General features: G+C 43.0%; 1 protein-coding gene and 1 pseudogene across 1 annotated transcript in view; one reads left to right on the forward strand and one right to left on the reverse strand.

Moving 5' to 3' along the window:
- Nucleotides 1-27638, forward strand: part of LOC134483163 (disks large homolog 5-like) — a 259049-nt gene that overhangs the window by 216663 nt on the left and 14748 nt on the right. The gene's annotated exons all lie outside the window — the stretch shown is intronic.
- Nucleotides 18110-19581, reverse strand: LOC134483389 (zinc finger CCCH-type antiviral protein 1-like; annotated as a pseudogene).

A 27638-nucleotide genomic window follows, 5' to 3' on the forward strand; every position in this document is an offset into this window, starting at 1 on the left:
AGAGAAAAATACAAAGAGTCAAGGGAACCACGAGCTGTGTGTTGGTTTTTTGTTTGTTTGTTTGTTTGTTTGTTTGCTTGCTTTTTTTTGTTCCTTTTTCTTTTTTCTTTTTTTTTGTTGAGAAGATCCACCAGAGAGACAACCTCTTCCTCAAACAAACTATACACCAGAGAGACAATACCTAAACTGACAAAATTAGAAATAAAAGGGGGATATAACAATAGACAACGAACAAATTCAACAATCCTCCCTGGTTTGAGTGCCCTGGGGAAGTTGGGAAGCCACTTTTCCCTGACCTGTGTGACTTTCCCTGCATAGTGAGCTCTCCTGCAGGAGATGCTTTCACATGCTTTTTTAAAAGCACCTGTTCCTCAGATCCAGATCAGCTGTGAAAACAGGCTTCTTCAAGATAGTGTGAGAGTTACCCCTCCCAGCTCAGAGCTGCAACTCCATAGGATCCTCCACTCCCAGTGCTGTGTGGGTCCCATGGAGAAGTCAGAGCAAAGTGCCCCTTCTGAGAAGTGACTTAGAACAGAAGGTTCAGAAGTGACAATCAACCCCCAAGTGCTTCTTCCAGGAGAAAGCAACCAGCTCTTCTTATGAAACAGTGAAACAGTGTAGGCTCCCACATGGATATATATATATATATATATATATATATATATATATATATATATATATATATATAGCAATATTTCTAAACCTGTGGGGTGCAACCACTCACAAATTTATATCAGATATTATAACTTATAAGAGTAGCAATATTCGTTACGAAGTAGTAATGGAATAATTTTTGTGGTGGGGGTCACCACAGCATGAAGAGTTGTATTAAAGGGTTGCATCAGTAGGAGGGATTTGAACCACTGCCATAGAAGCCGACACATGGGAACAGACTCCTCAGATGAGTAGAGACCCACAGCAAGGGATACCGTGTCACACCCTAGAACCCAGAGATAGAATCTATCCCAGGAGTCTGTGGGTCACCTTGTCTTAAATTCTCCCAGGGTCAAGAATAGCATTGATCATCTCAGCAGAGTCAGCTTGCACAGCCACATCAGGCCCATGTCGTCTTCCCTGTACAGAGAAGGATGTGGGTCTGTGTGACAGCCAGTGAGACTGAGGGGACCCTGATACTCATTTGCTTTGAGCTGTGGTTTCTTCACCTGTAAAATGGACGTGTTTCTGCTGAATTGGGTTGTTGTGGAGATTAACAGAACATACAACCTGCTCAGTGTCTGCCTGGCATGGACCCTGCTGGTTAAATGGAAGCTCTCGATGGTGATGCATTTAAAAGTAGAATCTCGAGCCCCATAGTGTTAGATGTCAGGTGACATACAGGGGTTGTAAGGGTTTTGTGATTCCAAGAGAGCCTTGAATTAAAACCAAAGCATCTTGTTTTAAATTAAAAAAAATCAAGTATAAAGTGCCAATATGAAATAATCATAAACAGAAATGAGCTAAATCCTGGAAGTCATTTAGTTTTACATTTTCTGCTTCTATTTTCAAGGCATCTAGAGTAGCACTGTACGAGATCCTAAAGCCTTCTCTTATGGTGCTACCCATTCTTTCCTGTCTCCTTGAGGACTTCTCAGGTGACTTAAGAAAACCTGATTTTCTTTCAGATTGTCCCCAGCTGCTGTGATCTCTCTGTCCATGGGCATTGCCAAAAGCTGCAGAGCCAATGTGTTGTTTTACAACACAAAATTTCCAGACATCAATTTTACCAATGAAGTCTCAGGAGTCAGATGCTGAATTCAAGTAAAGCTCCCAATTGTCCTTCCTAATTCATTGTCCCCCCAGAAGACGAGCGTTGTAGCTCCCTCTGCACGCTTTCTTAAAAATCCTTCAACTCAAAGACTTTCCATTGCCCTAGTTATCTTAATTTCATATCAAGTTGTGCCTTGATCTGCTCTAGACCTAAGTGCCCTTTAGCTTTGCAGTAAAGGTGTGAGGTAGGTGAGCTGAACAGTAATAAAGTCCATGTTCACAGTAAACAAAGAGCTCTTGCATTAAATGTCTGTGCCCTGGCGATGCTATACCACACAATAGTTTTTCATTAAATAATACATTCAGGGAGATCACAGTGTGATCAAATATTTTGTAACATAACTTAGTAATGTTCTCTCTATTACATAAGTCAAGTACTATCCTGTGTATTCTGGTCTTTTTCTGTCATGTCTGTGTTCATCACCATGGGAATCCCAAGGAACATCAATCCTGGGCTTGTGAAACTGTTGCATACAGCCAACCGGGGACCAAAACTACCCAGAAGACTACTGATACTTGACACACATAAAGTCACCTCCCTATTTTCATATACTTTATGGCAAGAAGTCACCATTGCTGACCATGTCTCATTATCCAACGTGCTCCTAAATGGAAGAGTTGGGGTCAAGGAGGTCACCAACAAAGCACAAAACACCCATCTCAGATAAATATCTATGCTTTATTGAATTCAAACATCCATGGATTTCAGGACACAATTAAAAGTCCAAACATAAGGATAAAAGACATAGAAGAGAATTGAGATTTCCAGTTCATAGGTCCAGTAAACATCTTCAACAAATCATAGCAGAAAACTTCCATAAGGTAAAGAAATAAAGGGCCATAAAGGTATAGCAAGCCTACAGAACGCAAATTAATTTAACCAGAAAAATTTCCTCCATTCACATAATAATTAAAACACTAAATGCAGAGATAAAAGAAAGAATATTATACGGGGTAAGGTATAAATATCCAGTAACAAATGAATTCAGACCTATCTGAATTACACCAGACTGCTCAACGGAGACTCAAAAAGCCAAAAATCCTGGACAGATGTAATGCAGACCCAGGTTCTTATACCCAGCATAATTCGCAATCACCACGAATGGAGAAACCAAGACATTTTATGACAAATACAAATTTAAACAATATTTTTTCTTTAAGAAAGCATAACCGAGGACAATAGGAGGAAAACTCCAAGACAATGAGCTAAACTATACCCAAGAAAAAAAACCAAGAAATTAATCACCTCACAATAATTTTTAAAAAAAGAGAGAGAAGCACACAAACATAATTTCACCTACAACCAGAAAAAGAGGAGAAAGCAGCAACCATTGGTCTTTAATATCTAACCAGACCCTCTGTCACCAATCCCCCAGCTCCTAGGGACAAAACTACCAGCCAAAGTGTATACAAGGATGGGTCTATGGTTCTAGGTAACTGTGTAGAAGAGGAGTGACTTAAGTGGCATCCATGTGGTAGGAGGCCATTGACTACCCTGAGGCCTGTTGCCCCACCAAAAGGAGATCCTAGAGGTGTGAGGTGGGAATGGGTATGTGTGGGTGGGGGAACACTGTCATATAGGCAAAGCTGAGCAGAAATGGGATGTAAGATTTGATGAGGGGAGTCTGGCGAGCGGGAAAACATTTGAAATATAAGTAAATAAAATAACCAATTAATAAAAAAAATAACCGAAAATAAAATAGAAAGTGAAAAGGTAAAAGAAAGGTGACACCAAAACAAAACTAAAGAAATCCCTGAAGTATATTGGTCTAATTCTGCTTGTATTTAATGGTAATTTGTGGAACTCAAGACTGGTTAAGTCCAAAAAAGCTGACCCTGCTCCCAGTTAACTGTGATTATAAAGAAGCCAACAGCCAACAGCTGCACCCCAGAGAGATGGGGGAGGTGAGCTTTGAGGGCTTTGCTAGAGAGGATCATGAGGAGGGAAGAAGGAAGAAGAAATTGCCAAAGAATAAAGGAAGAAAATGTGTGATGGAGAGGAGAGAGGAAGAGTACAGCAGCCATGGTTAAGGGAGAGGAGAGCCTGGTCCTGAGGGCTGTCCAAGGGGAACAAAGAGCAGCCAAGATGCTACACAGTCAGTAAGAGTTGAGCGTTATTGTTTGGAAAGTAGATCTGATACCATGGAGGGCAGGCAGCTGCCCAGCTACTGTGCTGATTAGGGCATAGTATACATAAATTTAACACAATGTGTATAACCAGTAAGACAGCGCTGTAGAGGATCCTAAAAGGATTACTTTAGTTTGAAGGGAAGGATAAAATACCAGAGGAAACAGGAAATAATTTAATAAAACTATGACAGTCAATCAAAAGAAGCCAATAAAAACCACAAAAATTAACAAAATGACAAAATTTAATACATAGTTTTAAATAATCGGGGGCTGGGGATTTAGCTCAGTGGTAGAGCGCTTACCTAGGAAGCGCAAGGCCCTGGGTTCGGTCCCCAGCTCCGAAAAAAAGAACCAAAAAAAAAATAATATTTGCATGTCACTAAACTCAATTCCCCAGTGAACAGACATTATTTAGCCAGAAACAGGATCACCATCATGAGAGATGTAGAGGATATACTAGGGAAACAGACCTAAGACACAGGTCCCTATAGCAATTCTGTGCAGTTTCTCTATCAATAAAAACCAACAAGCTCTAGAGGTAAATGTCTGTGTTAGTGCTGACCTACACCGCCAGACATATATTTTCTTTCAAGTAAATAACAAAATCATGAGGCTTATAGTAATCAAATATCCTGAAACATGAGTTTGCAGTGTTCCCTACACTTTTTAAATCAAGTCTGACTACCATTTTGGTTGTTTCCAATCCTGTCTGAGTGCATCATCAAGGGAATCCCAAGGGAAATCAGAAATGGGTTCTTGAAGCTGTTGCACAGGGCCAGTGTAGACCTAAGTACCACAGAGGAAACCTTGATTCTTATCACAAGGGACCATTCACCATCCCTCTTGTCACATAACTTATGGCACGATGTCACCTCTCCTGACCTTAACTTCTTCTCCTAAATGCTGCTGAAGGGAAGATTTGGTGTCAAGGGGTCTGGATTCAAACCACACCAACACTGAATTCATTTAAATAGGTGTAGTTCATTGAATGCACACACCAATACAGTTCAACCAGAGCAACAGCTCACAACTGTGTACTGGACATTGCTATGGCCCAGCTCATTGCAAGATCCACATGGGCTCATGCACAAGTGCTGGAAATGCTGCTGTCTATGGCCCTGACTCAGGCCATTTTACACATAATTGTTCTTATTTTCATGGATTCTAATGGGTCCTACGTGAAACTCATAGTTGGGGAACTTGTTAAGATTAACAAATCTCATAACATACAGAACATAACAGGGTATGTGACCAGCACCACACAGTTCAATGTCAGATTTTTTTGTTTTTCTTAGTTTGTTTCATGGCATCCATGATGTGGAGGCATATTACAGAACAATAGGAAAGAGCTGGCTGCTGTGTAACAAATTTGCTGCTATTAAGGTAGGTACGGGGGCAAGACCTCAGCAGTAGCCCTTAAGATGGGAAGGAGATGATGTGTTTGATACCTGAAAGGAGCTGCCTCAGCTGTGTTTCTCTGCCTGCTCAGTGCCCATTCAACACCACTCTGTCCCTGAAGAGGAACTCAAGGTCTGCCCCCTGCTGCCTGTGAGCCAGGACTAGGCACAGAAAGGCAAGGCCACAGTGCTGGTTTCCAATCCCTCAGTAATGCTGGATTTCCAATAGCGTACTTGTATACACAAATACAGTGCGGTAAGATACAATATATACTAATCATTTCTTACATAGGGCAACAGTTGATTGACTACAACTAATTCTATTTAAGAAAAGAGAAAGAAACCTGGCTCTTGTGGAAATATACAAAGAAATATCTACGATGCTGGGGAATGAATTCTGCCATGGACTGAACTCAGAATGGGGGGGGGGTTGGAATAAAGATGCATGGTTAAATAGCCCACCAGGTTCACATTGTGTCAACTTGATTTAATCTAAGGACAAAGAAGTGGAGTATCTCTGATGGCTTTCTTCTAGTCCCTTTAAAGCATCACTGGGGTTTGAACTCAGAACTTCACACTTCTTGATGGGGCAACAACACTCAAGGAAGCTTGAGACTTTCATAGGCACAGTATTATGCTACATATACAGAGTAGAAAATACTAAGATGTTCAGATGCTGGTATCCATTTGTATGCACTCTTAATGTGGACCTAAGGAAAGAGAGATCAAGGTCCTTAGAATAGAAAGATCAGTTCCAGTTTTTTTTCTACCATTCCAAACAGAACGGCTGGTAGGGAAAGAATGGTAGATAATCGAGAATTAGTAGATGATGCTTTGAATGAAGTGTGGGTTTCTGTGCTGGTTTTAGACAGGATCTCAAGTATCACACGTTGCCCTCTCCCTGGCTGGCCAGGTTCACTCTGAGCTCAGATGAACCTCTTTCCACTTTCCAATACATAGGCTTACAAGATTGGCCTCCAAGGACTGTGAGGACAGCATTAGCCTTTGACAGTTGAGGTGTGTAACCCACAACTATAGTTTTAGCCACGTTTTCCCACGTCTACCAGCTATTTCAGATTGTTGCTGTTAGATGCCTGACAATCAAGGACGCAGAAAAATACCCTGATAGAGAGCAAGGACATGGTGATCACATCCTTGCCTCTTCTGTATGTTCTGGATGAGGTTTGTTAAAATTCCAATATTGCAAAAAGCTTTATATAGGGCCCATCACATTAACGGTCACTATGCACTGTTCTATCTAAAATGGCCTAATCAGAACTGACTACCATATAACACTTCCTGCAATCTTCATATGAGAGAGAAGCTTGAGCTTTTTGTTTTGACTTTTTCTCTTCTCTTTCTTTCTTGTTTTTTGCTATATAAGTTGCTATATGAATTTGCCCCCAAAATTTGAACTACGGAAGTGATCTATCAGTGTTAATGTGTGCATTCTGTAAAGTATTCATTATTTACTATGATAGGTGGTTTTGTGTTTGGTGGGGTGGCCATTTCCCAGTGTACAGGTGCTGGGACCTTGCTCTATCCACTTAATGGATAAGCACCATTTAGCCGTTTATGTGCATCCCCTATATCTCTTGACTATTTTATTTTTTCTGATAAAAGGACATGATGTATCTTACTCAGGCCTGTGATCAGTGCTCCTTTGGCGACATTGGTACAGAGAGGAGAACCCCACAAGCAGCATGAGGTTCCCTTTACTCGTGCTCCAAATATTGCACTTTCCTCTGCCAACTGGTCTCCACACTTTTCCTAGCACCATAAAGACTTCAAATCTTTCAACTAAGGAATTTTTTGGCAATTGTCGATTGCTAAGCACACGACTTCATAAGTGTTCCCCTAATACACACCCATGTTGTAACCTACCATGCAGACTATTTCTTGATGTGATATAAAGCACCTGTACATAATGAGACAAGAGAAATTTTGAGTACATATTCAAGCTGGTGTGAAATCTCAGGAAGGTTTAATGGCTAACATTGGTGAATGAGGACAATTTGAGTTAGTGAGACATTTTTGGGCAAGATATGAAAGGAAACATTCATTTAGATGCATAGGGATTACTAAGGGTTTTATAATCAAGCCTTGAGGAAAATTTGGCTTTGGAAGCAGGAGATGCTCAGTGGCTCTGCCCAAGGAAAGTCTCCTGGAAAGGGCACCTCAGCTTATGCTCAGTACAGGGAGAACATTAGCAGGGAGGCAAAGTCTGCTCCCCATGACATCAGCTGTCTCTTCTTGGACATTCTATTGTCTCCTAGAGAGTTCTGGCATCCTCTGTGATGTCACCAGTGTTGTAGTGACAACCAGTGCCCTAGTTTCTCTCAGTCAGAGTCTGGCGGTTACAAGCTAAGACATGTTTTCCCATCTTCGCAAGCGTTTTGGGAGGGGGAATGTCGATTCTGGAGAGACTAAAGTGAAGGAGTCTGGCCTTTCGTCTCAAAGTAATGATGGACAAAGACAGCACTTCTGGGGAATGTGGAGTAAGTTCTGGGCAGTGTATTTTGAGCTTCCTACCGGGGGGCTGCAGGCTTAAGCTGACCTTTCTAGCAATGGGCCACAACAACTGGAGCATCTGAAAAGGAATTGAATTTCCATGAATATCACAATTCCTTAAAGTCAAGGATTTCAGAACTTTAGTTTCCCCATCCCCACTGGGAGGATATGGTAAGGCCAATGCTATTATACTGTGAACTTCTGGCCTTTACTTTTCACTTCATTTGTTATGTTACATTGATATAAAAACACCATCAGGAGTCATGGAGGGTCCACCTTTTCTGAGTTTAGACAGGGCAGCAATGTATTTCACTATCATTGCTTCTTTAAATGCAGTGGATATCTGACAGTAGTGACAGGGAGAGATTGTGCTCCAGGCAATAACCTTATGTTCTTAGACCTTCTCTGATTTCTTCTAACTGGCAGGGTCATCGTTTGCTTTATATATTAGAGGTTGTATGTTACAAAATTTTTTTTTCAATACCAAAACTATTTGGAACGTGTAGACCAAGATTCAGCCTGTAACCTATTCACACTTCTGGGGCATTTGGTATTTCCCATATGTACACTGATAAGTCTGTTGAACATATCCTCCCTGGAAATGCGTTTTAAATCCATGTTTCTAAAATACCAAAAGTATTTGGAACATGTGGACCAAGATTCATCCTGTAACCTATTGGAACTTCTCGGGCATTTGGTATTTCAAATAGGGGAACTGATAAGTCTGTTGATCATGTCCTCCATGGAAATGTGTTTTTAATCCAAAGTTGTTGGCCTAGAGTATCAGGGTAGGACATCTGAGTGTCTCCAATCACTCAAGTCTTGTGGATGGTGAATTTTTCATCTGAGTTCGAACCCACAGGGGTGAGGGTCCTGAAACCAAGCAGTACCCTGTTCAGCTGATGATAATCCTGGAGAAGCCATCTCCGTGGTCCATGTAAGCACCTGATGTCCGGAATAGGGAACACCTGGATGCTTACATCTCTTGGTCTCTATAGAGTAGTGGGAGAACTGAGATCCACTGAGGAGGCCTCTTAAGCATAGACCAATCGCCTAGCAGTGACACTGGGTTCCAGGCTTGTTCTCCTGTTTAGGCCTCACTGTGGTCTATGTACACTCTATGCATTCTCCCCATGCAGGTTCACTTGTGTTCTTCTACCTACAGACGCTGGGAGAGAAACATCATCCCCTGGCACTGAACTAAGAGAGAATCAGGCCAAGAAGGAAAAGGAGAGGCTGATTAAAGAGCTACAGCTCATTACCGAGGAGAGAAATGACCTGAGAGATCGCCTGAGGTTTCTGACAGAGAGATCCATGAAGAACAGGTTTGAATCGCTCCAAATGCTCTTGTTTCATTCCTGGGTCTGCAAGGTCACCTTCATCTTATCCTCTTAAGGTTTTGGGTTCTAGAAAGCTGTGCCTCCCTAACCACCCTGTGCTAAACCTCACCTCCCATATAGAGGAGATTCAGAACCTTGACCCTTCCTGAGGAGCGAGATGGAAAATGGACTCATCTGCTTCCATTTATTGAAAAGCAGATCTTGTGGTCTGAATGAAGAATTCGGGGATGAAGTCAGGGAGAGTGAGTGTCTAGTGTGCATTTGCAAAGCCCTTGACAGATGGTGGCTTTGCAAGATTGTAATTGCAGTGAGTTTATGGTGAGTCTCTGTACTTGCTAGGCAGGGGACTGAGTGCTGGAAGATCCACGCAGCAGCCTGAGGGGCCTGGTCCCAAACTGTTCATCTCAATGCTTGACTAGAAGGTCTCAGGCTCAGGCCTGTTTGTTATTGTCTGTGTGTCTTGCCCTCTGAGACAGCAATGGTGGATGCATTTCTCCTGGTTTTCACAGTACTCTCTGTTTCCATATTTCTCTTTCTCTTTCTCTGACTCTGTTTTTACATTTCTCTTTTTTGTGGGTATTTCTCAGTCTGTGAGTCTGTATGTGCATACATCCAAATGCATATGGACAACTTTTATATGTTTATATTTCCCTCCACACTTGGAATCTAGGGGTCTATGTCTTGGCCTGAGTATTTACCTGTAACACATTCATGGTGATGTGAATGCTTTGTTCTGGGAGCCCCACTGTCAACAGCACAGTTCTTTGCCTATGTGGCCACGATTGTCTGTTTATTTGTATTCCTTGTGCAGATTATAATTTTGTGTTGATATAAGGTCTGTTATCAAAACAGGAGAAAAGAAATCACAGGTTTCTGGGTGTGTTGGGGTGGGGGCGCATGGAGAGGTGAGGCCTAGGCTCTCGATAGCTTAACTGGCTTGACTGCAGATTTCCTCTTGATTGAACAAAGGGAGCCAGGGAAGCCTCCATCTGGATGCTGAGATTCTGGTGTCCTGGACGCAGAAAAACACGTTTCTGAAGCTGAAGAAGATCCAATATGTAGAATTCAGAAGGTGTCCTTCCAGGGCTGGGGTAGTACAGGACCCACCCTGAGTTCATATATTCCTAAATGCTGATGTTCATTGTATTCTATCATTTGGGTCCAGGCCACACTTCAGGCCAAATCCATATTATGACGACCTGGAGAGAATGGAGGAGGCGGTCATGTCAATTCTGCACAACTTAGAGATGGAGAACACTGAAATCCATGAGAACAACCATAAGCTGAAGAAGGAGATTACCTTCTCTAGGTAAGTCCTGGTCAGAAAGGCTATCACCTGTGGAAAGGCCATTTCTGACTTTCTTTGTTCTGGATTGGACGGTCTTCAGCTCTGGTTCTATCTCTTGTGCTGTTTACACATCAGTGTGCCAGGGTCATTAGGACTCAGTTTTCAGTTCCATAAAAGACTGTTACTCATCCCAGGATTGTCTAGGTATCTTCAGAAGGCTCTAGATAGAACAGCACTGATTGAAGTCAGCAGAAGGTTATTAGGCTGACCTGGACCTATGGTGTCATACCAGGTTTTACAAAACTCAGTGTGTGGACCACATGGTTAGCATGACCTTCTCTTGGTTCTACTGACCTCCTTTGAGGCTGTTGGCCCACTACCAATTGATGTTGCCCCCATGCATTGGGCTTTCATGGATAGTTGTAGATCCATGTTCTATTTGAGAGATGTGGACACTAATTGGTGCTCGGGCCAAACAAATAATTTATTCTTCCCGGAATTTACTCTTTGTGGTTTGTGCAGCAGCCTTATATGTATCGAAATGAATTCTATTAAGTCTTCATGGGTATCTGGGTCCTGGTGGAGTTAGTGGCCCTCGGGAGTGGGAATGGGAGATAGGGGCATTATGATCTTACTATGCAGACTGTATTTCCAGAAACCTGCTCAGCCAGCTCCTGATGGAGAACACATGTAGGAAGAAGTTGTTCCCACTGAAGCAGGAGAGCAAGGAGGTACATCTTGATTGTGCACTGAACCAGAAATATTTGGTTGACTTCAACAAGAAAGATAAAGACCAGCAACGTCCAGACCCAGCATCATCTGGTAGGGTTGAGCAGCTGTGTTAGCTTAAAAATATCTGATAAAGTTTGCTAATTTGATACATCTTACCTCTCTCCTACCACCTTTCTAATTTACACTCACAACCAGCCAACCACCTCATGTAATGGAATTGTTCATTGCTCTGCCTATGCACAAGTATTCTGGGAAGCCAACCACTTTTCAGAAACTGAATTATTTTGCAAGTATATTTGTCTGCTCTTTTTGAAGCTGCAGTCTAGAAATGGTGACAGATTAATAACATACCTCACTATTGCATATCCACGTGATAGATTGGATGCTCTGTAGAGTTTTGAACAAGTTCTTGGTTCTTTGACAAATGACACTCTGTGGTCATGTGACTTCTTGTGTAGGAAGCACCTTTGCGGGATAAGAACAAAGTGCAAATGTCAAATTAGAACTTGTCATTGGTTTTAACCTTGGTGACATATGGACATCTACTTTCTTCCTGCAACCCAATGAGGTTCCTTCCATTGCCCTGTTCTTGGTTTGCACTGGTATAAGTCTGGGTCCCATATTGGCAGCCCACATTACTTTGAGGCTCTCTGGAGATTTTGCCCTTCCCAAAGAGTTAGCAACAATGATATCAGTTAAAAGGTCCATGTTGACTGTCCAATAGAACTGAGATGGTAGAAGGCAGCCTTCCGACAGCTGCCTTGCATTTCACCACCAAATCAGTGTCTGAAAAACTGCCTTCCTCTCCCAGGTCTCAGAAAGTGCAAGAGAGCTGGAATTGGACACACACCAGTAAGAGAGCTTCCTGAAGAATAAGTTGCTTTCTCAGGAGTCCCTGATAACAAACATCCTGAATTGTAACAAATTTTTTGGATGAGTATTCTTCCTCAGAGTTAATTTGTCATTGCTTAGAGACCCTAAATTTATATAACACTAAGCCAGCCTGACTGATTGAGGTCTTACTTTCTTCTCAGAAAACAGCACTTGAGAGACAACTTGGGGGACCTCCTTTCATTTTGTGTGCAAGAGGAGAAACAGCAATACATCTGTGCTTCTAAATGTTCGTTAAGAATGTGCTGTTTAGAAATATTTTTGTTATGATTTTAATTGAAATTTTCTTTTTGTTGTTTCATATTTATATGTTCTTGTTACCGTTTTTATCTTTTCAAATATTTTTAAATATTTTAATTTATTTGTTTTAATCCTGTTTTGTTGTAAAAATGAATTCCTTATGAATAAAAATTGAATTCTATCTCTTGACTCTTAAGACCATCATTCTTATTCAAGGGTTCTGTCCCCTCCTGTGGACTTAGAACTGACAGCTACAGATGGATCTCTGCATGTTCCATGGATCCTGGGCTAATAAGTGAATTCAGAGTCACCAAAGGGTACGCAGTGTGACAGTGTCTTTTGTGTGGATAATGTGGCTGTTTCTCCAACACACACTTTATGAAGCAATCACTGACATGCTTTACCCAATTGTTAGGGTCAATGTGGTTCTTCTGAGAGAGCAGCAGATGCTCTATCCTGTGAGTCATCACCACAGCTCCTGCAGGTGCTTTTGTCCTTCCACATCATGTACTGTATTAGGTGGACAGGATCACCTCCAATTAAATAGAGAGATCTCAGGAGATGTGTATTCACAGGAAATTTACTGAGCTGTGCATGCTCAATGTGTTAGCTTGCCAGCCATCCCTACAGGGCTCTGGTGTTCCCACTCCTCATTGTGGGTCAGGATCATCCTCCAGCACCACTTAGTGTCCATATTAGAGCAGATCTTTCACCTATTATCAATGATGACCATATGTATTCTGCACATCTGACAAAATACAGAATAGAAATTAGCTTCCTGTTGGCCAGATTGGCATAATGAGTTTTTTGATTGTTAGCATGAAAATTATTTTAATCTAAGCAGTTTAGGGAAGAACCTCAAGGACACCCATAGTGAATGCAGCCTGCAGCTGTGAACAAAGGTTTCTGTTGGAGAGCAGGCCTGTGCAGGCCCAGAACCTAGGTGGGACAGTTCAAACTACCCTTTTTCCATGGCCAATCTGGGATCATATTGAGAATGTATTTTTTCCAGGTGACTGATTTCCAATTAATGGAATTGAACTAAATTACTGAGAGTGGAGGTGACTCAGAGAGTTAAAATACAAAAGGACCAATCCAGAATGTCCACAAAAGCTTGCTGTCACCCCAGGGCTTTTAAAAGCTCAGCAGCTAGAGAAGCAATGTAGTATTTGGTTATTCTCATGCTTGGGTCTAGTCATTCAGTATAAGCTGACCATGACACAAAAAGAGTCATCTGTGTCACAATAGAAGCTAGTTGTAACTAGATTCACCCCCACACTATCACATCACCACCGTATTTGAGGTTCTCAGTTACTATCTAAGAACCTGGAAGAGGCCTGGGTCTTGCTACACAAACTCATAATTTATGTCTTCATGACACTGAGTGCTTTGTTCTGTTGATGCTACCATTGGCATACAATACCTTGGATACTTTGTGCTGACATCTGTGACATGAGACAATAGTTCATGCCATCCTAACCTGCATAAACTGTCCTTAGAGTACAGTTTAGTCAGAGGGGCCTTTTTTTTCTCTCTGAATTTTCAAAATATTTCCAGTCTTCAGACAAGTCTTCAGCCATTGTCCAGTGCCTGTCTTGAGATGTCCACATTGTCTCCTGGGAGTATTCATCCAGCCTGCTCTGTAATTTTGTAGAAGATTAATAGGGTTCCAGCCCTAGGATTTAATTCAGTGTGATTGTACTTTCCAAACATGCTCAAAGCCCTACATTCCACCATAGCCTGTGTGCTTTAGAGAAAGAAAATAAAGAACCACATTGCACTTGAAGTTTCTCCTCCAACAGAAGGAGAGCCTGCACAGGGCCTTTAAGTAACTCTAAGCCCCAGCTTCCCCACAGCTCCCTCCATCACTTCCATGATTGGTGTGTTTTCATTACTGCTCACTTTATTTTTGGTGTGCAAAGAATGTGTACCATGTCAGTAAAGTGTATGTGTGTGTGTGTGTGTGTGTGTGTGTGTGTGTGTGTGTGAGAGAGAGAGAGAGAGAGAGAGAGAGAGAGAGAGAGAGAGAGAGAGTTTGTGTTTGTTTGTGTTTCTGTGCAGGTGTTTGTGTATGTTCATCCATGAACTCACTATCAATTTTCATAAAATGACTTAGAAGACTGTAATGAAAACTGTCGAGGTGCATGCAGACGTGTGTTACTAGTGTCCCATGGCACCTGGCAGGTAACACTGAAATGGTGGTCTACTATAATACAGCCTAAAAACAGGCTGTGGATGGTTTACACAGAGATTGTGACGTCATCACCACTAGAGAGAGCAGCAAAAGCTTCATTTATCACATGCTGCTGTTACCAAGATGAGGCAAAGCCTTATCCTACAGAGAGTCTGGTATGATTTGATGGCAGGAAATAAACTTAGTACTAAAATCATTCAATTACAAACGAAGAGGATAATACAAAGAGTCATAGGAAGCAAGAGCTGTTTTTTGAGGAGATCCATAAGAGAAACAACCCCTTTCTGAAACTAAGTACACACCACAGTGTCAATACCTAAATTATCAAATCAGAAATGAAAAGGGGGATGAAGCAATAGACATGTGAGTGAATTCAACAATCATTAGGGCTTCTTCAGAGTCCTTTACTACAGAAAAGTGAAAAATCTATTTGATACTGGTAATTTTTCTACACAGATAACAAATACCAAGTTAAATCCAAATGTGGGATTTAACTCATAAGATTATTCTCATAAGAAAATAGATAGTATTTAAACGATGCCACTACAAAAATTAAAAAATATATATGAGGGCCATTAGGCTTTAATGCAGCCTTTCTACCAGACGTTTAATGACGACCTAATAACAATAGTGCTTCAATTATTCCTCTGATTTGAAAGAGAAGGAACATTGCCAAACCCCTTCTCTGAGTTTCTCTTTTTACCTAGAATTCCTGAATCTGTTGCTTCTTCCATTGTCACCCCATCAATAGAGCTGCAGGGCGAGTCTGTCCCGCCCCAGAGCATATCCGCCAGCTGACAGGGCTGGGTTTTGCTCTGCTTGCCCCTGCTCCTGCCCCAGCCCCCGCCCCTGCTCTTGCCCCTGCCCACGCCCCCGCCTCACACCCGCACTGGACATCGCCTCCGACCCATCCCCCCCTCCCAGTCCCACCACTGCCCTCCACTCAGACCCATCCCAACCCCCGCCCCCAGCCTGCCCTCGCCCCTACCCTGCCCCCGCCCCGACCCCCCCACACCCGTCCTCTCCTTCGCCCCCCACCCCCGGCCTCCGCCCTCACCGCCGCTGCTTGCGTTGCTACCATTCCGTCTTCGACTCCCCTGTCGACCCCACTGCCACTGCTGCTACCTTCTCCCACTTCTTCAGCCCAAGACTTTTGAGATCCCGGCTTGCAGCACTCTGCACTAGGAGGCTAACAGAGGTGAGGAGAGCCTAAGGGACAGACCCCAGGCCTGGCCCCAGAGACTTGTGTCTCCCCCCTCCCCCGAAGTGCTTTCCTGCAGTTCTCCATTCTGGGTTCAGTTTGTGGGGACCCCAGCAGGTGGCAGGCTTTGCTGTTCCTCAGGTGTGAGTCTGGGACAGTGGTGGGACTTATGGTTGAGGGAAGTCTTTCAGGGAAATGCAGGCTTTTCTCAAACTCTTGGACCATCTGGTGCCCTCCCTGGGGTCACAGGACCTGTGGAAGTTGGGAAGCCACTTTTCACTGTCCTGTGTGACTTTCCCTGCAGAGTGAGCTCTCCTGCAGGAGGTACTCTCACATGCTTCTTTAAAAGCACCTGTTCCTCAGATCCAGATCAGTTGTGAAAACAGGCTTCTTCATGTCAGTGTGCCAGCTCCCCCTCCCAGCTCAGAGCTGCCACACCTAAGGATCCTCCAGCCCCAGTACTGGTTGGGTCTCATGGAGGAGTTAGAGCAAAGTGCCCCTTCTGAGAAGTGACTCAGAACAGAAGGTTCCTACAACCCAATGAGGTCTCTTCCAGTTGCCCTGTTCTTGGTTTGCACTGGTATAATTCTGAGTCCCAGATTGGCAGCCCACATTGCTGTGAGGGTTGCTGGAGATTTTGCCCTGCCCACAGAACAGAAGGTTCAGAAGAAAGGCCAGTTTGGCATAATGAATTCTTTTGATAGATGGCAACAAAATTATCTTAATCTAAGCAGTTTAGGGAGGAACCTCAAGAGCATCCACAGTGAATGCAGCCTGCAGCTGTGAACACACGTTTCTTTTGGAGAGCAGGCCTGTGCAAGCCCAGGACCTAGGTGGGACAGTTCAAGCTGCCCTTTTTCCATGGCCAATCTGTGTTTGTATTGAGAAAGTATTTTTTTCCAGTTGACTGATTTCCAACTTATGGAATGGAACTGACTTACTCAGAGTGGGGTTGACTTAGAGAGTTAAAGTACAGAAGGAATAATCCAGATGTCCACAAAAGCTTGCTGTCATACCAGGGCTTTTAAAAGCTCAGCAGCTAGAGAAGCAATGTAGTATTTGGTTATTCTCATGCTTAGGTCTAGTCATTCATTATAAGCTGACCATGACACAAAAAGAGTCATCTGTGTCACAATAGAAACTAGTTGTAACTAGACTTATACCACATTATCACATTATTACTATATTTGAGGTTCTCAGGTATGATCTTAGAAACTAGAAGAGGCCTGGTTCTTGCTACATATAGTCATATTCTATATCTTCACAACACTGTGTGATTTGTTCTGTTAATGCTACCATTGGCATACAATACCTAGGATATTTTGTGCTGACATCTGTGACATGAGACAATAGTTCATGTCATCCCTTACCTGAATAAACTGTCCTTAGAGTACAGTGTAGTCGGAGGGGCCTTCTTTTCCTCTGAGATAGCAAAACATTTCCAGTCTTCATACAAGTCTGTCAGCCATTGTCCAGTGCCTGTCTTGAGATGTCCACATTGTCAGCTGAGAGTCTTCATCCAGCCTGCCCTGTAATTCTGTAGAACATTAATAGGGTTCCAGACCTAGGAATTAATTCAGTGTTCTAGTACTTGCCAAATATGCTCAAAACCTAGTTTCCACCCTAGCTCTGTGTGCTATACAGAAAGAAAATAAAGAACCCCATTGCACTTGAAGTTTAGCCTCCAACAGAAGGAGAGCCTGCACAGGGCCTTTAAATAACTCTAAGCCCCAGCTTCCCCACAACCCCGTCCATCGATTCCTTTATTGGTGTGTTTTCATTAATACTCACTTTCTTCTTTGTGTGGAAAGAATGTGCACCAATCAGTAAAGTGTGTGTGTGTGCGTTTGTGTTTGTGCATGTTCATCCATGAACTCACTATAAATTTTCATAAAATCACTCAGAAGTCCCTAGTGAAAACTGTCGAGGTGCAGGCAGACTCATGTTACTACTGTCTCATGGCACCTTGCAGGGAGCACTGAAATCGTGGGCTACTTTAATACAGTCTAAAACGAGGCTGTGCATGGTTTTCAGTGAAATTGTGACGTCATCCCCACTACAGAGAGCAGCAAAAGCTTCATGTATCACATGCTGCTGTTACCAAGGTGAGGTAAAGCCTCATCCCATAGAGAATCTGGTAGGATTTGATGGCAGGAAATAAACTCAGAACTAAAATCAATCAATTACAAACAAAGAGAATGATACAAAGAGCCAAGCAAAGCAAGAGCTGGCTTTTTTTTTTTTTTTTGAGAAGATCCACAAGACAGACAAACCACAGAGCCTATATCTAAAGTACCAAATCAGAAATGAAAAGGGGGATATAACAAAGGACACTGAGTGAATTCAACAATCATTAGGGCTTACTTCAGAGGCCTTTACTACAGAAAAGTGAAAAATCTCTTTGATACTGGTGATTTTTCTAACAGATAACAAATACCAAGTTAAATACAGATCTGGGAAGGTAATGAATAATTCCCATAAGAAAATAGATACAGTCATTAAAGGCTGCCACTCCAAAAATTAAAAATAATAATAATCAGGGCCACATGGCTTTAATGCATCCTTTCTACCAGACTTTTAATGAAGACCCAATAACAATAGTGCTTCAATTATTCCACTGAATTGAAAGAGAAGGAACATTGCCAAACTCCTTCCCTGAGTTTCTCCTTTTACCTAGAATTCCTGAGTCTGTTGCTTCTTCCATTGTCACCCCATCAATAGAGCCATTTAAAATGGGATGTAATCGATGTCTGGAGCCTCATTCTTTCCCTTGACCTCCATGCAGTGTCCAGAAGGCATGCCTGTTCTCATGGACATGGATTCATCTCTTTTTGCTGCAGCAAGAAGAAAGCCAGCAGAGGAGGCAGGAGCTTACAAAGAATCAGTAGGATTTCTAGAAAAGAAGCATCCAGATCTCCATTCTCAGAAAACCCCTGGCTTGCTCTCATGTGACTGGGTCCTCACACACCAGCAGCCTTAGATGAGACCAAGGAAAGCTGTGCAGAGTCCTGGGTCCCCAGGTTCTTGACCTCCTGAGTGACAGCTGTAGACAAGTCCTCCGGGGAATCCTTACAGCTGGTGACATCTGGACAAGGTGAACCAGATGCCAAAATGAGACATGGGAGAGAAATCCTAGGCTGTTTGGAAGGAATCAGTCTCTGCTTTTGCTTCTGTCTCTGTGTGCCCTGCTGCTATGATGTTCATTGGGAGCTCTCATGCCAGTGGGTCTCCTCCTAATGTGTTTGTTGTTGCAGATGTCCTGGATGTTCTGGACCCCATCAGAAGTCAGCCCGTGCTCAGTCACGGAGGTCAGCACCTTCCTGTCCATCAGGTCATGAGACCTGAGTCAGTTGAGGTAACAGCAGTTGGCCTGGGTGAAGTGCTCACAGACTTGGACTCTCTTGCATGGCTGTGGCTTCAAGCAGATCTGTTTGTGGCTGTCTCCTTTGTAGTAACTTTTGCAGGAGAAAAGCATCCCCCTGTACCAGGAAGAAGGCCGGCTCCTCTTGGTTAAGCCCAGAAAGCTCATGATTCTTCAGGACCTGGAAGCTCTGTTCCTAAAACTTGGTGTGAATATTTGCAGAGGTTTCTCTGGGATATTGCATAATGACTCTGTCCCAGAAGTTTGAGCTTGCAGAGGCTTGGGCAATCTGTAGCATGGTCCCTGGATGCACTTGAGATTGAAGCCACAGGCTTCAGTAGTAGCTGCCACCTACAGCGTGATCCCTGCCTGATCTCCAGTCTCCAATAGGAATAAGCAGTCTTGCCCAGCAGCTCATAGAGCTCTGCCTCTGGAGCCTGATCCTACTCTGCAGTTCCTTTAAGGTCATGCAGCCCCTGTGGGTCCACAGGATCTTGGTGATGAAACAGTCTGCCCCAGGATCCCCCATGGTGCACTATGGCTGCAGCTGCTCAGGCTTGTGAGCTGGACTCTGCATCGTGGAGAAAGGAAACTGGAAAAGGGGATAACACATGAAATGGAAATGAAGAAAATAACCAGTAAAAATTAAAAGAATTAAAGTCATCATCTCAGGAGAATGAGTGGGAAGCCAGGTCCTTAAGCAGGCAGGTTCTCCACAACAATGCATGCTGGGTTCAAGACTGGACATGAGGTGCCCTGAGCTTGGGACTGCCAGGCTCCTACTGGGAAGAGAGCTTTCTTCTTCATTTCCGTAAGTCTCTCTAGTTTTCTTTTAAGGCTTTCATCTCATCATTGACTTTCCCAATGACCTTTTATGACAAGCCATTATGGTTAACAAGAATTAAGTAAGGGCTCATTGAGCTGGTGGTAGTTGGAGGTCTGGGGGAAGCCCTGGACAGAGAGATCTTGCCTGCCAGGGGTGGGATGTGCATGGTGGGAGGGACTAGTGGAGTGTCATTGGCCTCAGTATGCACAGGCTTGGGGCTGGTGCCTGGCTGCCTGGTGCACCTCTGTGGCTACTTGGCCTGGGTCCCACCGCAGATGCCCATGGTGGTTGCTGGCCAGTTGTGCTTGCTCTCCCTGTCCTCGGGGCTTCTGGCGGGGCTGACCACAGCCTTGAACATGGACAAAGTGGGCCGGAAATCGGAGGATCATGGGAGCATCTTCAACTTCCCCCTCCCCAAGCACTGGCAGTTGCAGCTGGAGGACAAGCCACTGTGAGTTTCCCCACATCCAGGCAGGTGTTCTGCACCACCAGGAGAGCAAGGGCAAGCACTGCTGCCACCAGTCCCACATGCGCAAGGCCTATTTGCTGACTGGCAGGGCTTCACTTTGTTCTGCCTGGCTCTGCTTTGCCTTGCTCTGCCCCGTGGGCTCTCACTTCTTTGGCCAAAGACTGTTGAGATCCCGGCTTGCCTCACCTTTCAATAGGCACCTCTGTGAAGTGAGGAGAACCAAAGGGACAGAAGGCTGACCTGGCCCTGGAGACTTGTGTCTCCCCCTCCACCAAAGTGCTTTCCTCAGTTCTCCACTCTGGTTTTAGTTTGCAGGGATCCCAGCAGGTGGCAGGCTTTGCTGAGCCTCCCCTGTGAGAAGGGGACAGTGGTGGGACTTATGGTTGTGGGAAGTCCTTCAGGGAGATGCAGGCTTTCTCAAACTCTCCGACCATCCATCCAGTGCCCTCCCTGGTTCCCATTCCCTGTGTTTGTTGCGAAGTCACTTTTCGCTGTCCTGTGTGACTTTCCCTGCAGACTGGGCTCTCCTGCAAGAGATACTCTCACATGCGTCTTCAAAAGCCCCTGTTCCTCAGATCTAGATCAGCTGTGAATACAGGCTTCTCCATGCCAGGGTGAGAGCTCCCCCTCCCAGCTCAGAGCTGCAACAACATAGGATCCTCAGGCCCCAGTGCTGGGTGGGTCCCATGGAAGAGTTAGAGGAAAGCTTCCCTTCTGAGAAGTGACTTAACACAGAAGGTTCACAAGTGACAGTCAACCCCCAAGTATTTCTTCCAGGAGAAAGCACTCAGCTCTCCCCTTTAAACAGTTTAGGCTCCCACATGGCCCAGTTTTGAGATTGGGGAAGATTTTCTGGAGCTTAGTTGGCCAGTCAGAGTGGGGCTACATTCTTTTTTTTTTTTTTTCTTTATTAACTTGAGTATTTCTTATTTACATTTTGATTGTATTCTCTTTCCCGGTTTCCGGGCCAACATCCTCCTAACCCCCCCTCTTCTATATGGCTGTTCCCCTCCCCATCCTCCCTCCATTACCACCCTCCCCCCAACAATCACGTTCACTGGGGGTTCAGTCTTGGCAGGACCAAGGGCTTCCCCTTCCACTGGTGCTCTTACTAGGCTATTCATTGCTACGTATGCAGTTGGAGCCCAGGGTCAGTCTTTGGGTAGTGGCTTAGTCCCTGAAAGCTCTGGTTGGTTGGAATTGTTGTTCATATGCGGTCTTAACCCCCTTGAGCTCTTCCAGTCCTTTCTAAGATTCCTTCAACAGGGGTTCCATTCTCAGTTCAGTGATTTGCTGTTGGCATTTGCCTATGTATTTGCTGTATTCTGGCTGTGTCTCTCGGGAGAGATCTACATCCGGCTCCTGTCAGCCTGCACTTCTTTGCTTGTCTAATTGGATGGCTGTATATGTATGGGCCACATGTGGGGCAGGCTCTGAATGGGTGTTCCTTCTACCTCTGTTTTAATCTTTGCCTCTCTATTCCCTGCCAAGGGTATTCTTGTTCCTCTTTTAAAGAAGGAGTGAAGCATTTGCTTTTTGGTCATCCTTCTTGATTTTCATGTGTTCTGTGCATCTAGGGTAATTCAAGCATTTGGGCTAATAGCCACTTATCAATGAATGCATACCATGTGTGTTTTTCTGTGATTGGGTTACCTCACTCTGGATGATATTTTCCAGTTCCATCCATTTGCCTATGAATTTCATAAAATCATTGTTTTTGATAGTCGAGTAATATTCCATTGTGTAGATGTACCACATTTTCTGTATCCATTCCTCTGTTGGGTTCTTTCCAGCTTCTGGCTATTATAAATAAGGCTGCTATGAACATAGTGGAGCACGTGTCTTTTTTATATGGTGGGGCATCTTTTGGGTATATGCCCAAGAGAGGTATAGCTCAGTCCTCAGGTAGTTCAATGTCAATTTTCTGAGAAACCTCTAACTGATTTTCACAATGGCTGTACCAGTCTGCCTCCCACCAACAATGGAGGAGTGTTCCTCTTTCTCCACATCCTGGCCAGCATTTGCTGTCACCTGAGTTTTTGATCTTAGTCATTCTCACTGCTGTGAGGTGAAATCTCAGGGTTGTTTTGATTTGCATTTCCCTTATGACTAAAGATGTTGAACATTTCTTTTGGTGTTTCTCAGCCATTCGGCATTCCTCAGCTGTGAATTCTTTGTTTGCCTCTGAACTCCATTTTTTAATAGGGTTATTTGACTCCCTGCGGTCTAACTTCTTGAGTTCTTTGTATATTTTGGATATAAGCCCTGTATCTGTTGTAGAATTGGTAAAGATCTTTTCCCAATCTGTTGGTGGGGCTACATTCTTAATCCATACTCATTCACACAACAGAACATCTTCCTCCCCACCCACGAGGCCTTGACTTGAACCCAGGTCCTTCCAGGACCAACAGGCCTGAGAGAACAGATTGCAGCACAAGAGAGAAAAGAAGCCAGAATAGTTTAAACTGGAGAAAACCCCCATATAGGCCGTTTACCAACTTTAGGGGTTTGCATATTGTGGACTTCAGAATCTTAAGGTCAGATTTTTCTGATTACACCTTATAGGTGAAGCTGAAGTCTACTAAGGGTGGGATCATCCCAGGCAGGGAGGGGATCTGACTCTGCAGGCCTGGCCACCCTCTGCATTCTCCCAAAAATAATTTTTAGTCAGCTGTAAATCTGAAGTGAAATTTGTTTTTTGTCAACTCAAACGGTTGACATTTCAAGTCTCACACACCATGTGAGAGACACACATTTATCCACAGGGGATTTGAACTTACTTCTATAGAAATGACTGTGGGCCAACAGAGGGAAAGCATTCTTGCCTTTAGCATTCTGTCTGTATCAGAGACTACATTGACTGGCTTCCTGGACAGACATGTCCAAGCAGACAGACATTGTAATGAGGGAAAACTTAGGCAAGAAATGACCTGGGGACAGTGATTTCAGATTGTGCCTTTAGCCAGGAATCTCTGTTGTCATTAAGGCAAGCAGTCTTGGGCCTGCCAAAACTTGTCAGTATTTCAGGGCTCTTACAACTGCTCCAGGTACTTCTGAGGTGAAAGCCTTTCATTAAAAAAAAAAGTTTATAGAGCAATATTTCTCAACCTGTGGGTGGCAACTGCTTCACAGAGATTGCATATCAGATACCTTGTACATTATGACTCCTAAGAGTAGCAATATTATTTATGAAGTAGCAATGAAATAATTTTATGGAGGGGATCATCACAGTATGAAGAGCTGTATTAAAGGGTTGCAGTAGTAGGACTGTTGAGAACCACTGCCATAGAAGCTGACACATGGGAGCAGACTCCTCATGTGAGTAGAGACCCACGACAAGGGATACTGTGTCCCACCCTAGAACCCAGAGGCAGAATCTATCCCAGGAGTCTGTGGGCTCACCTTGTGTTAAATTCTCCCAGGGTCAAGAATAGCATTGATCATCTCAGCAGAGTCAGCTTGCACAGCCACATCAGGCCCATGGCTTCCCTTTACAGAGAAGGATGTGGGTCTAAGTGACAGCCAGTGAGACTGAGGGGACCCTGATACACATTTGCTTTGAGCTGTGGTTTCTTCACCTGTAAAATGGGGGTGTTTCTGCTGAATTGGGTTGTTGTGGAGATTAACAGAACATACAACCTGCTCAGTGTCTGCCTGGCATGGACCCTGCTGGTTAAATGGAAGCTGTCGATGATGACGAGATTAAAAGTAGAATTTGTAGCCAGATAGTGTTAGTTGTGGGGCGCCATACAAGTGTTCTAAGCATTTTCTGATTCTAAGACCGCCTCACCTTACAACCTAAGGCTCTTGATTTAAATTTTAAAAAAAGAATAAATATAAAATACCAATATGAAAAAATCATAATCAGAAATGAGCTAATTCCTGTGAAGTCATTTAGCTTTACATTTTCTGCTTCTATTTCCAAGGCTTCTAGAGTAGCACTATCCGAGATCCTAAAGCCTTCTATTATGGTGCTACCCATTCATTCCTCTCTCCTTGAGGACTTCTCAGGTGACTTACCAGAATCAGATGGCTTTTAAGATTGTTCCCATCAGGTGCGATCTCTTTGTCCATGGGCCTTGCCCAAAGCTGCAGGGCCAACCTGTTGTTTTACAATCCAAAATTCCAGACATTAATTTTACCAATGAAGTTTCAGGAGTCAGATGCTGAAGTCAAGTAAAGCTCCCAACTGTCTTTCCTGATTCACTGACCTCCCAGAAGAAGAGCATTCCTGTTCCCTCTGAACACTTTCTTAAAAGTCCTTTAACTCAAAAACTTTCCATTGGTTTAGTTATCTAGATTTCCTTTCACGTTGTGTCTTGATCTGCTGGACCTAAGTGCACTTTTTACCTTTGCCATAAATGTGTGTGGTAGGTGAGCCATACCGTAATTAAGTCCATGTTTACATGAATAAACAACTCTTGCTTTAAATGTCTGTGCCATGGCCCTGCTATACCATACACTAGTTTTTCAGTAAATAATACATTCTTGGAGATCACAGTGTGATCAAATATTTTGTAACATGACTTAGTAACGTTCCCTCGATTTTATAAATCAATTTCTTTGACGAGGATTCTGGGTGTTGTCTGTCAGGTCTGAGTGCATCATCTTGGGAATCCCAAGGAACATCAAACTTGGGCTTTTGAAACTGTTGCATATGGCCAACCCGGAGCAAAAACCACCCAGGAATCTACTGATACTTGACACACATTAATTCACCTGCCTTTTTCATATAGTTTATGGCAAGAGGTCACCATTCTTGACCTTGTTTCATTATAAAACGTGGTACTAAATGTAAGAGTTGGGGTCAAGGAGATCACCCCACAAATCACAAAATACCCATCTCAAATAACCATGTATGGTTTATTGAATACAAAACATCCATGAATTTCAGGACAGAATTAAAAGTCCAAACCTAAGGATAATAGAATAGAAGAGAATTTAGATTTCCAGTTCACAGGTCCAGTAAGCATATTCAGTAAATCATAGCAGAAAACATCCATAAGGTAAAGAAAGAAAAGGCCATGAGGGTACAACAAGCCTACAGAATGCCAATTTAATCATACCAGAAACAATTCCTCCATTAACATAATAATTAAAACACTGAATGCACAGATCAAAGAAAGATCATTAGAGGGGTAAGGTATAAATAACCAGTAACAAATAAGTTCAGACCTATCTGAATTACACCAGACTACTCAACAGAGACTCCAAAAGCCAGAAAATCTTGGGCAGATGTAATGCGGACCAAGGATCCTATACCCAGCATAATTCTCAATCACCATAAATGGAGAAACCAAAATATTTCATGACAAAACCAAATTTAAACAATATTTTTCTCTAAGAAAGCACAACAGAGTATTGTAGTAGGGAAACTCCAAGACAATGAGCTAAACTATACCCAAGAAAAACCAAGAAATAAATCATCTCTCAATAATTTCAAAAAATGAAGCACACAATCACCATTTAACCCATAACCAGAAAAAGAAGAGAAAGCAGCAACTATTGGTCTTTAATATCTAACCAGACCCTCTGTCACCAATCCCCCAGCTCCTAGGGAATAAACTGCCAGCCAAAGTATATACAGGGTCTATGGTTCTAGGTAACTGTGTAGAAGAGGACTGATTTAAGTGGCACCCATGTGGCAGGAATCCATTGACTACGCTGAGGCCTGTTGCCCACCAAAAGTAGATGCTGGAGTTGTGATGTGGGAATGGATATGTGTAGGTGGGGGAACACTGTCATATAGGCAAAGCTGAGCAGAAATGGGATGTAAGATATGATGAGGGAAGTGTGGAAAGCAGGACAACAGTTGAAATGTAAATAAATAAAATAACCAATTAATAAAAAAATAGCCAAAAATAAAATAAAAAGTGAAAAGGTAAAAGAAAACTTACACCAAAACAAAACTAAAGAAATCCCTGTAGTGTATTGCTCTAATTCTGCTTTTATTTAATGCTAATTTGCAGAACTCACTACTGGCAAACCCCCAAAAGCTGACCCTGCTCCCAGTTAACTGTGATTATAAAGAAGCCACCAGCCAACAGCTGCACAGCAGAGAGATGGGGGAGGTGAGCTTTGAGGTCTTTGCTAGAGAGGATCATGAGGAGGGAAGAAGGAAGAAGAAGCTGCCAGAGAATAAAGGAAGAACGTATGTGATGGAGAGGAGAGAGGAAGAGGACAGCAGCCATGGGTTAAGGGAGAGGAGAGCCTGGTCCTGAGGGCTGTCCAAGTGGAACAAAGAGCAGCCAAGATGCTACACAGTCAGTAAGAGTTGAGCGTTATTGTTTGGAAAGTAGATCTGATACCATGGAGGGCAGGCAGCTGCCCAGCTACTGTGCTGATTAAGGTATATGATGAATAAATTTACAAAATATTTATAACCAGTAAGGAGCTCTATAGAGGATCCTAAAAGGAATACTTTAGTTTGAAGAGAAGGATAAAATACCAGAGGAAACAGGAAATAATTTAACAAAACTAGAACAGTCAATCAAAAGAAGCCAATAAAACCCACAAAAATTAACAAAATTAAATACATAGGTTTAAATAATATTTGCATGTCACTAAACTCAATTCCCCAGTGAACAGACATTATTTAGCCAGAAACAGGATCACCATCATGAGAGATGTAGAGGATATACTAGGGAAACAGACCTAAGACACAGGTCCCTATAGCAATTCTATGCAGTTTCTCTATGCAGCTGACAGAATAGATTTCAAACCAATCCTGTCCAGAAGATGTAAGGACATTCATTTCATACTTTGCAATTACCAAAAGATACTACAATTCTAAATATATACATATTAAACACAGCAGTCACAAATTTAAATATATAATTATCAGATAGATCTGAAACTACCCATTAGCTATAATACTGGTTGTGATTGTTTTTAATAGTCTATTCTGACCACTTGGCAGATCACATGCAAATAAACAAAAGAGGAGGAGCAGAATTCAGTGACATCATCAGTCAAATGGACCTAACAAACTACACTGAACTATACATATATTTTCTATCAGCCTGTGGATCTGTCTCCAAAATTGACCACGGATTAGGACACAGAACAGCCCTCAGGAAAGATAAGAAAGCAGAAGTAGTGTCACGCATTCTATCTAGGCACACAGGAATCAAACTGGTATCACACAATAGAAAGTGCAGTCAGTACACACTCTCGTGGAAGGTCAGCAACACAAACAACACACTACTGAAAGGGCCAAGGGAGAACACATAAGGAAAAATTAAAATTCCTAGAAATGAGTGACAATGAAAACACAACCACCACAGATCTA

The sequence above is a fragment of the Rattus norvegicus genome, chromosome 19, assembly GCF_036323735.1.
Source record: "Rattus norvegicus strain BN/NHsdMcwi chromosome 19, GRCr8, whole genome shotgun sequence".
Classification (NCBI taxonomy): Eukaryota; Metazoa; Chordata; class Mammalia; order Rodentia; family Muridae; genus Rattus; species Rattus norvegicus.